This window comes from Chlorocebus sabaeus, chromosome 7 (genome assembly GCF_047675955.1).
Source record: "Chlorocebus sabaeus isolate Y175 chromosome 7, mChlSab1.0.hap1, whole genome shotgun sequence".
Taxonomy (NCBI): domain Eukaryota; kingdom Metazoa; phylum Chordata; class Mammalia; order Primates; family Cercopithecidae; genus Chlorocebus; species Chlorocebus sabaeus.
Genome location: NC_132910.1, coordinates 120,252,614 through 120,266,116, shown reverse-complemented (window position 1 = coordinate 120,266,116; position 13,503 = coordinate 120,252,614). Strand labels below are relative to the sequence as shown.

Here is a 13,503-nt window from a genome sequence, read left to right as displayed (position 1 = left end):
GTCCCCAGCGTCGACGCGTGACGTCACTACGTTGACGTGAACGGCCGTTCAGCGACGGCCGTCCCAACACCTCCTCCTCCGACCACTCGCTGAGCCGCGTCGGCGCCTATTGGGCGGCGTGGGAATGGTGGGCGGGCCGAGGCTGGGTCTGGAGGAGGAGGAGCCGAGCGAGCTCCCTGGCTCTGAGGGCCGCCGGGGCTGTGAAGCTTTTCATTAGCGATTAGCTCACGTCACTCACGCATTCCTTTTTGCCCTGCCGCTGACCTCGCGCGAGGCGGCCAGCTTGTGGGAGACGTTTTCGTGAGGCAACAGGCGCTGACCGTTCCCAGCGTCACGCGGAGTTCGGATCCACTCCAGCGAGAGACCACAGCGTCCGGGAGCAGCTTGTGAAACTCTGGCAGGCGTCAGCCTTGAAATTAAAAAGTAGTGATAGCTGTCGACGAGCACAGGTTCCTAAAACTTAGATCGAAGAGAAGTACCAGCCTTCGGAAATAAACCAGGACCAAAAGCCCCCTGTGCTTATAGGTGACGTGCGGGCCAGGAGTGCGGTGGTGTCACCTCGCCTTGTATGTCATCGCCGGGTGTGTGCCTAACATACATACAAAAAGGATAACTCGAATTTAGCTATCACGCATTTTCAAAATACTGCTTGGAAATTAAATGTTTGAAGAAAAGATATAATCTGGGGTTTCTACACGGTCTGAATTGGTTTCATTTCCGTTTAGCAACTTTTATTGAGCTCCCAGCGTGGGTCATAGAATTCAGTAAACCTGATCCCGTGTTCAAGGAGCTATATTCCGATGCAGGGGCAGGGCGATGCAGTGGAAGAATGGTGGCCACAGCAGTAGCATGCTAATAGCCTGGTGAGCAGATACAGGTTTTGCATTTCTTTGGCGAGATCACTTTTGAGTGTTACCACTGGGTGGCAGAATTAAGACCCGTGAACGTTTAATATCTCCTGTGTATTTAGTATGTTATGAATATATACTGATTAATGAATATTAAGTGCGTGTTGTATATTTTACGCCTCATCAATATTAAATATGACCTGGTCTCGCCAGACTTTTCTATTTTTACATATATGTGCTCCACTGACTGTTTTGCAGGCTAGTAACACGTGAGTTTTGTTCTATTTCTTCTAAGGCAGAATTGAATATTCTCAAAGACAGTTCTGGGCTTCAGAGCTGGTATAGTACCCATGGTGGTGATCACAGTGCAGTCAAGCTTCTTAGGACCTCTTGCATTACTTTTATCAAGGTAGAGTGTGTAGAACTATGGAAATATCCAAGCACGATTTTCTCTTACCTGGGACACTGTTGACCAAGATCTTTAGATTCTTCTTAGAAAATGTGGAAAAGCAGGCAAAAATTTTTCCAAACTAAGTGGAATTTTTCAAAAGACATTTACTCACTGTGGTTACATAGATAATTTTGGAAAGGCACGTGGATTTTGAGAATGTAGACAGTAGTTGTGGTCTCTTAGTCAATCTTACCTGCTTTCTATAAGGATGAAAAGTTCTTTTTTGGTAGTGTCTTAGTTTCTTAATGGAGGATTCTTCCAAGGATCTCTCTTAACTGTGCAAGAACAAGTCTATTTGTATGTTTGGCTTTTTGTAATATTGTTCCTATTATGCACTACCTTGTTCTTTTATAAGAACTTATTTTAAAGTCATGGTTTCTGGCATACATAATCATCACACCAGTAGTTCTCAATCTTCACTTTGCATCAGGGCCATCTAGGGAGCTTCAGAAAAATATCCTTGCTTAGGCTCCATTCCCAGAAATCCTGTCTTAATTGTTCCAATGTTGGACCTAAGCATTCCTGTGTTTAATTCTTTCCAGTTGATCTGAGGGGCTCAGTCAGAAACACTGAGTTACATATGGAGCAATATATTTAAACAATGTGGTATGTGATTGCTTGGTGATAAAATAGATTGCATCTGGGAAAAAACGTTCTCTGTAATTCCTCTGGTGTTTTTGTCAGAGAATCTGGTGATATTGAACTTCCTCTTCAGCAGACTGGTGGGAAGAAACACAGGGTAAGCACCATAGCCAGATCTTTGGTACATTTTAAGTGCCCTAATGTGAATACTTGCAGCCTGATCTCATCCATAGCGGTAAATACTACAGAAAGGATGCTGATTGATTGGCGTTCTTACCAGATCCCTTGTTTTAGTGGGAGTGATTAAGAAGGAACTTCTCAGGACTCAGATAATACCAGTAAGGAGGTTTACAGACCCAACTATGGGCTTTTCTCCCGTATGAAAATAATTTAGCAGCCCACTTCATCTCCATACTGTAAATAACTGCTCCCAGAACCCTAAGAAGAGTTTGTATTAGTATCCACGTGCTGTTGTAACAAATTCCCACAAATTTAGTGGCTTGAAACAGTACAAATTTTTGATCTTAGAGTTCTGTAGGGTAAAAGTCTGATATAGGGCTCACTGGTTAAAAATCAAGATGTTGGCTGGGCGTGGTGGCTCACGCCTGTAATCCCAACACTTTGGGAAGCTGAGGCGGGCGGATCACCTGAGGCTGGGAGTTCCAGACCAGCCTGGCCAACATGGAGAAACCCCATCTCTACTAAAAATGCAAGATTAGCCGAGTGTGGTGGCACATGCCTGTAATTCCAGCTACTCGGGAGGCTGAGGCAGGAGAATCACTTAAACCCGAGAGGTGGAGGTTGTGGTGAGCCAACATTGCGCCATTGCACTCCAGCCTGGGCAACAAGAGTGAAACTCTGTCTTAAAAAAAAAAAAAAAAAAAAAAAATGAAGGTATTGGCCGGGCTGTTTCTTTAACAGGCTCTAGGGGAGAATCCACTTCCATGCTTTTTGCAGCTTCTAGAGGTCACTTGACTTCCTTGGCTCACTGCCCCCTTCCTCCATCTTCAAAGCCAGCAATGGAAGGCTGAATGTTTCTCATATCATATATAAGTCCCCCTTGCCATGTAATCTAATATATTTACCGGTTTCAAGGATTGGGGCAGTGGGGTGGGGGGTGTTATCTTGCCTACCATAGGGTGTTTAAATTCATCTTTTAACCACAAGTCTCAGTATGCATATTTTAAAAAGCCCCCAGTATACAGGAAGTATTTGGAGACATAGCAAAATAAGTTATGTGAAAAGGTCAGTTTCTTCTACTGTAAATCAGATTTTTTGGCTAGGACTGGTTGGAGTTTAAGTTAATAATAACAAATACTCAACCAATATTTAAATTAGCTTCACACTTTCCCCACCAACCAACCAATAAAACTCTTGGGGCCTCAAGGAAAGGGAAAAAGGACAAAAAGATTGACTCACAGTCTAAGAATTTACCAATTACAACCAGGTGCAGGATAGCCTGTTCACTAGTATATCTGGAACCCTGGCAGACTGAAACAAGAGAAACAAATGGTAGACATTACCAGTGAGTGGAGGTGGTGCAAACCTTGCCTTCTGCCAGCAATTCTCTCTCTCTGGGAGTGGCAAGTTGTATGATGCTATTTTATTGAAGTGACAAAGAGCACTGGGAATCATATCTCATTTTTTTCTGTCTTGCTCTCTGGACCAGTCAAGTTATTCTGAACTTTCCTTAAAGTAGAAAACCTAGAAATAGGATTACTTCCCATAACAACTTAAAATAATACACTTTTAAAAAGTTCCACAGAAAAAGCAAACAAGATTGTATAGCTCTACTTCATGTATTTATGAGTTGTTTCAGGAACGGTCACTCACTCATGTAATCCCAGCACTTTGGAAGACTGAGGTGGGTGGACCACCTGAGATCAGAAGTTCAAGACCAACCTGCCCAAGGTGGTGAAACCCTGTCTCTACTAAAAATACAAAAATTAGCCGGGCACAGTGGCACCGCCTGTAATCCCAGCTACTCGGGAGGCTGAGGCAGGAGAATCACTTGAACCCAGGAGGTGGAGCTTGCAGTGAGCCGAGATCACACCACTGCACTCCAACCTAGGTGACAAGAGTGAAACTCTGTCTCAAAAAAAAAAAAAAAAAAAAAGCAAGAAAAAGAAAAAGAACTTTGATCTTATTGTTTGCATTTCAGACACTCAGACACATTGGAAAGACAGAGAATGGAAGGGATTAAAACATTCTATTATGAAAATAGTAGCATGGTTCTAGTCTAGAATTTCCTCCTGATTCCACTAGCATCACAGAAGTGAAAGTGACCTTTTCTTGTCTTTTGTCTTTTCCCCAAAGATAACATGAAGTTATCCAAAATAGCTTTGCACTTCTAATTACAATTCGAGACCTTTGACGTGGCAAACAGTCTTCCAGTTTAGTGTTATTGTTTCCCACAAAACTGCCTCAGTAGAACTTGATACACTCAAAGCTCTTTCAGCCAATCATATCCTAGAAACAGTCTTATGAAGTGACTCATTTCTCAGGCTGCACACAGCTAAGGGCACGGTGTTTTGTTTTATTCATCCTAGATACAGATTATGATCATTCTCTTCAGATGGTAGACTCATCTGTGAGCCCTGGCAGGTGACCCCGTTCAGAAAGCCAGAAACACAAAAGTTGACTAGATGTTTCATCGTTGCTTATGGAGCTGGGCCTACCAGATTAAGATCCAGAAATTCAGTAGGCTGCTACAATTTAATTCATAGCTACACAGAGTTAATGGTGAGTTCAAACCACATAAAGCTAGAGTAGACCTTCAGGAATGTGGCTTAAATAACTAAAAATTTCTCGCCTAGAATGTAGCAAGATGGAGTACTAAATGCCAAGACAGTGACTATTTTTCCTCCCTTGGATTTGAATATTACATGTCTGTAAGAGATCTGGATTTTAGAGAATGCTTTTCTTCATATTTAATATTTTAGGCCCTTCTCTAATCACAAAAGATTGTAGGTGAGTATAATTAGAACTTATACCTTCACAAATACATGGTCTTTTAATAAAATCATTTACATAACAATTTCACAAAGGGAAAATAGTGTAGTTCTATACCAACCATTTGCTCTAATTTGTTATTCTCTATTTTGTTTCACCTTGCTGCCTGCTTTTTAGAAAGAAGGAATAACAATATCCATTCCTTGAATATGTTTTTTCCCATCATCTAACATTTAGTGTTTAATTGTGAATGCATGGCAGACTATATTTCTGAAAAATCTCTAGTAGAATAGCTTAGGCATACTGCTAGTCCCCTTCCATTTAATATATTGTACTACCACTATTCATAAGGAGTTAAGAAATTTCCATAACCAAGACATAGGAGTATTAAAGTGAAAAAATATGCGTACATTTTGACCCAGCAAACCTACTTTTAGAAATCTATCCCACAGAAGTAATTATACCATTGGAAACAATATGTCTACTGAATGGAGTAGATTTTGGTATAGCCATATCATGAAATATCAATATCATTCACAAGAATTAGTTGATATCCGCATAGATGTTCATGTGATACTATTTAAAAATGTACGTTGCAAAATAATGTGTATACTATAGTCCCGGCTAGGCACAGTGGCCCATGCCTTTAATGCCAGCACTTTGGGAGGCCAAAGCAGGCAGATTACTTGAGCTCAGGAGTTCAAAACCAGCCTGGGCAACATGGTGAAACCCATCTCTACAAAAAAACACACACAAGAAGCCTGGTCAACATGGCAAAACCCTATCTCTACAAAAAAATAGCGAAATTAGCCAGCTGTGGTGGCACGCACCCATGGTCCCAGCTGCTCAGGAGGCTGAAGTGGGAGAATCACTTGAGCCTGGAAGGTGGAAGTTGCAGGGAGCTAAGATTGCGCCACTGCACTCCAGCCTGGGAAACAGAATGAGACCCTGTCTCAAAAAAAACCCAAAAAAAACAAAAAACAAAGACTAAATCTAATACATAAAATATAAAAATGCATGCTTATGTTTTTAGGAACTTAGAGAAAAATGTAGATGATATTAATTAACTGTTAACATTGGTTTCATGGAGGACAGCACAGAAGGCAGCTCTGGGAAGGAGATGGTAGGCTTTGTCTTTGTGTACTTGTGTTATTGGCTTGTTTCAAGAAGCAAAAACTTTTTTGTTGGAAAGAAAAGTCCAATAAAATATTTAAAGAAAAAGAAGTCCCAAAGCACTCTTGTTTAAAAAAAAAAAAAACAAAACAAAAACCATTCAATTGTACAGGGGTATATAAACCAGAAAGGGAAATCATCAAGTAATCCTCTTAGGTAACCTGCTTTATCTACTCATCAATGTATCAATGGTATCTTTCTATGTCAATAAAGTAGATCTTGATTACTCTTTTAAATGGCTTTAGAGTATTTCATTGTTTGGATATATTTTAATTTAATCAATTCTTTATTGTTACACATTTACATTATTTCTAGTTTTTCTAGTTATAAACAATAACGGTTATCCTTGTATATAAATCATTGCTCACTTGTCCCAGAAGTTAAATTGTTGAGTCAAAGGATATGCACACTGCTAGCATACCTTCTAGAAAGACTGTAGCAATTTATAGTCCTACCAATAGTTTATGACATGAGCCTAAAGAATTATCTAAGAAGGTTAGCTGACTAGCCATTCTTCCTGTAAGCAGCAAAAAGAATTTGCTTAGATTAGTAATTGGCAACATTTCACTTCACTTTGATGTACAAAAGGATGTGGGTAGAACTACAATTGTGCATTCAGACATCAAAATTCCTACTAACGGGGGGTGGGAGGGCCCACAGGAGTGTAGTCTAGAAGTAGAAAGCATGAGGAAAATAAGTCTTTTGTAGCTGTATGGAGATTGAAGAGAGAAAACAAGGCAAACTCTCCAGCTTTTCAGGTTGGGTGACTTGCAGCGCCATCTTCTGGCAAAGCCGCCAAAATCTTTCAACGTCCCTGGTAGGAATACAGTTGCCCTGAGTAGGTCCACTCAGGATGACACCAGATGATATCCCTTATTATAGTTTTAGGGGAATCTCTTCCTACCTTCGCCAGTCCTGCAGTGAAAACAGGTACTTAGACTGCTATACCCTGCCAAACCCTTCGATATACAGACAAGTAATTTATACATACATTAGATCTAAAGGTGTAAAAAACCCCATACAGCTTTTTAAAAATATCTCAAGACTTAAACATTCTTCTGTTTCAACCATCCAAGATATAATAGGAAAAGCCTTGCTTTTTAAAGCAATATTACTCTTAAAAATGTAGCACCCCTAAGTAGTGCGCTTTCAAGTAAAATAAAAGTCCCTTTCTCGGTGTAGTAGGTGTGGGAAAATTTTATGTGCTTTATATTCCAAATTGGTTTCAACTAGTGAGTTCTCTCCCGCATCTCTGCATGACTCTTAACAGCTTTACACTCTCTCCATCCTTTTCGTCTCTCACGTCTCCTCCTTTCTGTCTTCCCGCCTGCAGAGCCCGCCCCGCGCGTCCCTTCGCACAGCACCCTACCCGACCCCACTGTTCTAGCCCAGCCTCGCTGCTGCCTCCCAGCCGCCTCCGCTGCGTGCCGCCTTCCGCGCGCTGACGTCACACGCCAGCGCCGGTGACGCGCCGGCCGCTCCCCCTTCGTCTGCATTGGCTCTAGGGTTTTGGGACGGTGGGTTGCGGAGTCCTTACCCTGGCGTCTCGAGCAGTTGTCCCCATAACTCGGAATCTAGAGCCGCTGTTGCGAGGCAGGAGCACGTGGCAGTCAGGTAGCTTCCCAGTCCTGAATGCCGCCCGTCCCCACCCCGACGTGGCCACTAGCAACGACCTCTGTGAAGTTGGAGAGGCGGTGACGGAGGCACTCCCCCTGCTGCACCCCGCCGTTTCCACGGGGCTCAGAAACCAGTTTGTTTGTTTCGTCGGGGTAGTGTCGACCTGTCTTACGGGCGTCGCCCGAGGCAGGACGGAGTCAAACCCGTGGTGTCAACTGAAGGCGAGTGTCAGGTGTGGAGGGTCTCAGTGCCCCCTTTCAGTCTGGACTGTGAGCTGCTGCGGTTAGACAGACTTGGTTTCTCTTTCAGGATGTCATTTTCAAAATGCGGGATGGTACCTCTGCTTTATTAGCCCCATAGGAAGACTGCCACACCTAGACTGACGCTTATTAGTCATCACCGTTATTTCTACTAACGTCCTGTGTCACTGAGGTGAGTTCCACTTGGGGGAAGCAATGACACGCAAAATGGTAAAAATCATCCTGGAAATGAGATGTGTGTAGACCAGCTTATATTGAGATTACACAGATACCTTAAGTATTTGCAGGGAAAATACCTTAATCTCATTTAAATGTTAATTCTCTAAGACACACTGTATTCCAAAGCGATTCTTGGACATTACGGTATTTTTAAAAACTACAGCGGTAATGGGATTAAAATAATAGGAATCTTAGTATGGGTAAGCAAGCGTTTACATTGCTTATGTTGTGTCCAGTTAGGAAGCGAGTATGAGTGGTAGTTAGCTGGTTACCCTGTAATCTTAGATTTCCGTTTCCATGATTTGACACAGTTTCCATATGTAAGGCATTAATAGTCCTACTACTTTAAGAGTTTTTCATAAATTTTTATGCAGGCCTATTTTTTGTTCTTTAAGATCTGCTTTAAGAAGCAGAAATATTTTTTATTGCCTTGGTAAGTTTCATTAGAAATGTTTATGAAGGATTAAAAGTAGCATCTAATCTAAGTTAATGACCTTTTCTTACGATGCAGCAGTGTTGTAGAGCTGATGGACGGGAGCCACATTTGGAGAGAAGTAACTCCTTGTTTCTAGTTTAGGTTTGTCTGGTATTAGAGGTTCTACAGGTCTGTTTCACTTAAAATTGCCATTGTTCTAGGTGAAATGTAAGGAGCCTATTTTGTGGGAAAACAGGTTTTTTCACAGTAAAAGTCACTGTCAGGAATTTAATAAAGGTTGTCAGACTTGACAAAAGGAGTTCTTTTGAGGTCGTGTGAATAATACATTGACATTGTATTCCAAGTAAATTTTGCTCTGTCTAATGTCCTGCCTTCTAATCTTAAGTCATGAACATGACTCCTTTTCACAAATGTAAATTCCTTATTTACCTGTTGGTAGTTTGCACTACTAAATCTGTTGAATATTGTCTGAGTAGACTTACAGAGAAGAAAAAATATTTTGAAAAAAGTCTAATAGAAATTCCATTTTTGCGTTCTGCTTTTTCGAATAAAGGAAAACAAAGAGCTTCTTTCCCTGAGAAGATAAATGGACCCCCTCCCCCTATTCAAAATGGTGTTTATTGCTCAGATAGAACTGTATGTATGTATGGCTTGTAGCTGCAGACAGCTCCAAAAGACTTCTTGAAACCTGTTGCCATGCCTTTACCAGTGTTTCTCTTCAAGACAGCCTGTCTATAGAAAATCTGAAACACCTGATGAGCGCTTAATGCTTAACCTAAGTATGTGTTCCAGATGGATCGAAGTTGAATTTTTCCATTCATATACTCTAAAATTTTTTATGTGTGGCTCACAAAATTTTATTATGTCAAAAATTGCTTATTTGTGGCTTTAAAGAAATTCTTAGTGGCTGGGTGTGGTGGCTCATGCCTGTAATCCCAGCACTTTGGGAGGCCACAGTGGGCGGATCACTTTAGGTCAGGAGTTTGAGACAAGCCTGGCCAACCTGGTGAAACCCCATATCTACCAAAAATACAAAAAATTAGCCCTGCATGGTGGCGCGTGCCTGTAATCCCAGCTACTTGGGAGGCTAAGGCAGGAGAGTTGCTTGAACCCGGGAGGCAGGAGTTGCAGTGAGCCGAGATAGCGCCACTGCACTCCAGCCTGGGTGACGTAGCGAGGCTTCTCTCAAAAACAAAAAAAATTCTGGGTCGGACACCGTGGCTCACACTTGTACTCCCAGCATTTTGGGAGGCCGAGGCAGATGGATCACTTGAGGTTACGAGTGCGAGACCAACCTGACCAATATGGCAAAACCCAGTCTCTACTAAAAATACAAAAATTAGCTGGGTATGGTGTCACACTCCTGTAATCCCAGCTACTTGGGAGGCTGAGGCAGAAGAATCACTTGAACCTGGGAGGCCGAGATGGCACCATTGCACTCCAGCCTCAGCAACAGAGCAAGACTCTGTCTCAAAAAAAAATAAAAATAAAAAATAAAAATAAATTCTTAGTAAAATGTGAGGAAAGCTGTCTAATTTGACTAGAGGCTGAGGTACTTTTTTCTGGGGCATAGTTCATATACTTGAAGTATGATGCCATAGGAAAACTTTGAATGTCAAAAGTGAGGAGTTTGGAGATGGGGAATTGTTGAAGGATTTTAATTGGAGAAATTTATTTAGCCAGTATTCTTACTATTTCTGTCAGATATTATTGTTTTTAATATTTATTGTTTTGAATAGATAATACCTTTGTATGGTTCAAAATTCAGAAAGTACAAAAGATTGAAAAATCTTCTCAACTACTCAGTTGCCTTCTCTGTAGGCAGTATTACTAGTTTATTGTGTATCTCTCCATAGTTATTACTTATGCAAGCCAGGGGTACATGTGTGTATATATATAGATATATATATCTATATATATATGTGTGTACATATATTTATACACATATATGAGTAACTGTAAGCATAAATATATGCTTGCCAAACAAATGATAGCATGCCATATTTATTATTCTGATCCCTAAAAATCTAACAGTGTATTGAGAAATTATATCAGTATAAAAGTTGCTGTGTTGACTGTTTGTGGATGGTTACATTTTGCCCTGTTAGAAACAGTGCTGCAGAGGATAACTTTGTGTATACTTTGTTTTCCTACATTTGGAAATATTTATAGGGTAAATTCCTAGAAATTGAATCACCAGATCAAAGTTTCTGTACCCTTGTAATTTTGGTAGATATTGCCAAATTATTTTCCTTAGTGCTTGTACCAATTTATACTCCCACCATATTGTCTCTTTCTATTCCCCCACAGTATGGTACAATAATCAACTGTGAATTTTGCCATTCTAATTGATGAAACATGCTGTCTCTTGTACTTTAAAAAAAAAAAAAATTGTGGTTAAATATACATAACATAAAACTTACCCCTTGTACTTTAAAATTCTTCTTCTTCTTCTTTTTTTTTTTTTTTTGAGAGGGAGTCTCGCTCTGTTGCCCAGGCTGGAGTGCAGTGGCCTGATCTCAGCTCACTGCAACCTCTGCCTCCCAGGTTCAAGCGATTCTCCTGTCTCCTGTCTCAGCCTCCCGTGTAGCTGGGACTGCAGGCACGTGCCATCACGCCCAGCTAATTTTTTGTATTCTTGGTAGAGATGGTGATCTCACCATGTTGGCCAGCCTGACATCAAACTCCTGACCTCAGGAGATCCACCTCCCTCAGCCTCCCAAAGTGCTGGGATTACAAACATGAGCCACCATGCCCACCCAAAATTGTATATCGTTTTACAGGAGATTTGGTATCGTGGCACATTTTAACATAATTTGTATTCATTCTTGGTGTTAACATTTAACTTCGTATTCTTTGTCCACTTTTCTGTTGGATTGTTGTGTTTTTTGGTCATATAAATATGTACAAGCTTTTTGTTAGAAAAGTGATATCTTTGTAATAGCTAAAATATTGGTCTAGTCGTACTAATCCCTCAAAGCTTTTTGATTTTGTGTTGTGCTTAAGCTACCCACTCTTAAGAGAGAAGTCATTCTCCCATGTTTTATTTTATTACTATTATGCTTTTATTTCTTACATTTCAGTATTTTAGCATCTACAATTTAGGTTGGTGTAAAATGAGGAAATAAATTAACTTTTTTTTCCCCACATGGGAAAGCCCCAAAGCTTATGTTTTTATTAGGACAGCATTAACTATAGAGATTAGGAATGAAAATCTTTATGATATTGAGTCTTCCTATATATTTCTTTCTCCACCACCACCCCCGCCATCCCGGTGTGGTGTTGTTTTTTAATATTTTTCTGTCAGTTTTTTTGTTGAGTATTTTCTGTTGGTTCATTTTATAGGTTACTAATCCTGCCTTCTGCTGTGTCCTGTCTGCCATAAATCCATGAATGAGTTGTTAATTTCAGATATTTTATATTTTGGTTTTAGAATGTCCGCTTTTTAAAAATAAATTTTAAGGCTGGGCGTGGTGGCTCACGTCTGTCATCCCAGCGCTTTGAGAGGCTGAGGCGGGCGGATCACGAGGTCAGAAGATCGTGACCATCCTGGCTAACACAGGGAAACCTGGTCTCTACCAAAAATACAAAAAAATTAGCCAGGTGTGGTGACGGGCGCCTGAAGTCCCAGCTACTCAGGAGGCTGAGGCAGGAGAATGGCGTGAACCCGGGAGGCGGAGCTTGCAGTGAGCAGAGAACACACCCCTGCACTCCAGCCTGGACGACAGTGCGAGACTCCGTCTCAAAAAAAATAAAAAATTAAAAATTAAATAAATTTTAATTCTTTGTAGAAATTCTCCATCTTTTAAAAAAACCTGTTTTATCCATCTTTTTATCTTATTTTCTTAGACATATTAATTAATCATGGTTACTTTCAAGTCCTCTATTGGTAACTTCATATTTAAGTCATTTGCGAGTCTATGTCTGTTTTTTTTTTTAATAAATGTGCATCATTATTTTTTGATGAGATACTAGACATTGTGAATGAAAAGTCTTAGAGGCTCTGAAACATGTATCTTGTAAAAATTGTTAGTTTTGTTTTGGCAGTCTGATGAAGTATTAATGAATAACTTTGATTTTATCCATGGTTGCTTTTAGGCTTTGTTAGGATGAGACTGTTTAAGTCCTCCTCCATGTATGCACAACTTAAGAACAGAAAAACAGGAGCAGAACTTACTGTAGATTTTTGGACTCCTTCTATTCTTTCTCGTCTTCTCCAGGATTTTGGTAGCCCTGAACTCTGACTGCTTTCTCTCCTCAGCAAGACTGCTGCTTTATACTTGAGCTCCATTGCACTGTAGCACAGTTTGGAGACTCTCTTCAGGGAAAAGGATGAGATGAATGTAGAACCCACTAGTATGTTCCCACCTTTCAGTGATTATAGCCCCTCAATGCATTGCTGTTTCTTTATATATTTTATTCAAGTTTTAAATTGTTTTTGAAGGTGGAGTGATCTGATACTAAGGACACCATCTTGGTTGAAAGAGAGTCTCACTGTTTATTATGTAGACTTTCACTTAATCTCCTAGATCATAGATGGTATTTGCATTCTTAGTTGTGCCTGGTATACCCAATCTAGAGATATCCGTGGTCTTCTTTCAAGATGGGAGAGGAGTACTTATCTGACTGGGAGAGGTAGAGGAGGCCAACTGTCTGACACTTTTTACACAAGCTCTTAACTATCCTGTTTGAGTCCTAATATTATCCTCACTCTTAGACGCCCCAGTACTTCCAATTAGTGAGCTAGTTTGTGGTAGGAATTGACTTGTTTCTGAATTATTTCCCGCTGCTGGCTTAAGGTACAGCTTTTCTCTAGCCTCCTAAGTCAGTTGCTGCGTGTTCTTTTGTGTTTGCCAGTTTCCAGAACTGTATTGCTGTTGCCTTCTCTTCTGTTCTGCCTTTTTGGTAATTCCTTTAAAGTCATGTTCGTTAGGTTCGGAGAAGTAGTAGAGGTAGATATGTATG

The 13,503-nt window shown here is 40.6% G+C and overlaps 1 protein-coding gene across 10 annotated transcripts in view; it reads left to right on the top strand.

Annotated features, from left to right (window-relative positions):
* Positions 1 to 7,454: 7,454 nt before the first annotated feature.
* The window catches only part of NEK1 (NIMA related kinase 1), a 204,644-nt gene continuing 198,595 nt past the window's right edge, over positions 7,455 to 13,503 (top strand). For 5 of the 10 annotated variants that reach the window (XM_008000243.3, XM_008000241.3, XM_037993745.2 and 2 more), the window contains exon 1: positions 7,455 to 8,055. The gene's annotated coding sequence lies outside the window, so the exon portion shown is untranslated. The remainder of the gene's footprint in view (positions 8,056 to 13,503) is intronic. The other 5 variants (XM_073017718.1, XM_073017717.1, XM_073017715.1 and 2 more) reach the window with 3 other exon arrangements.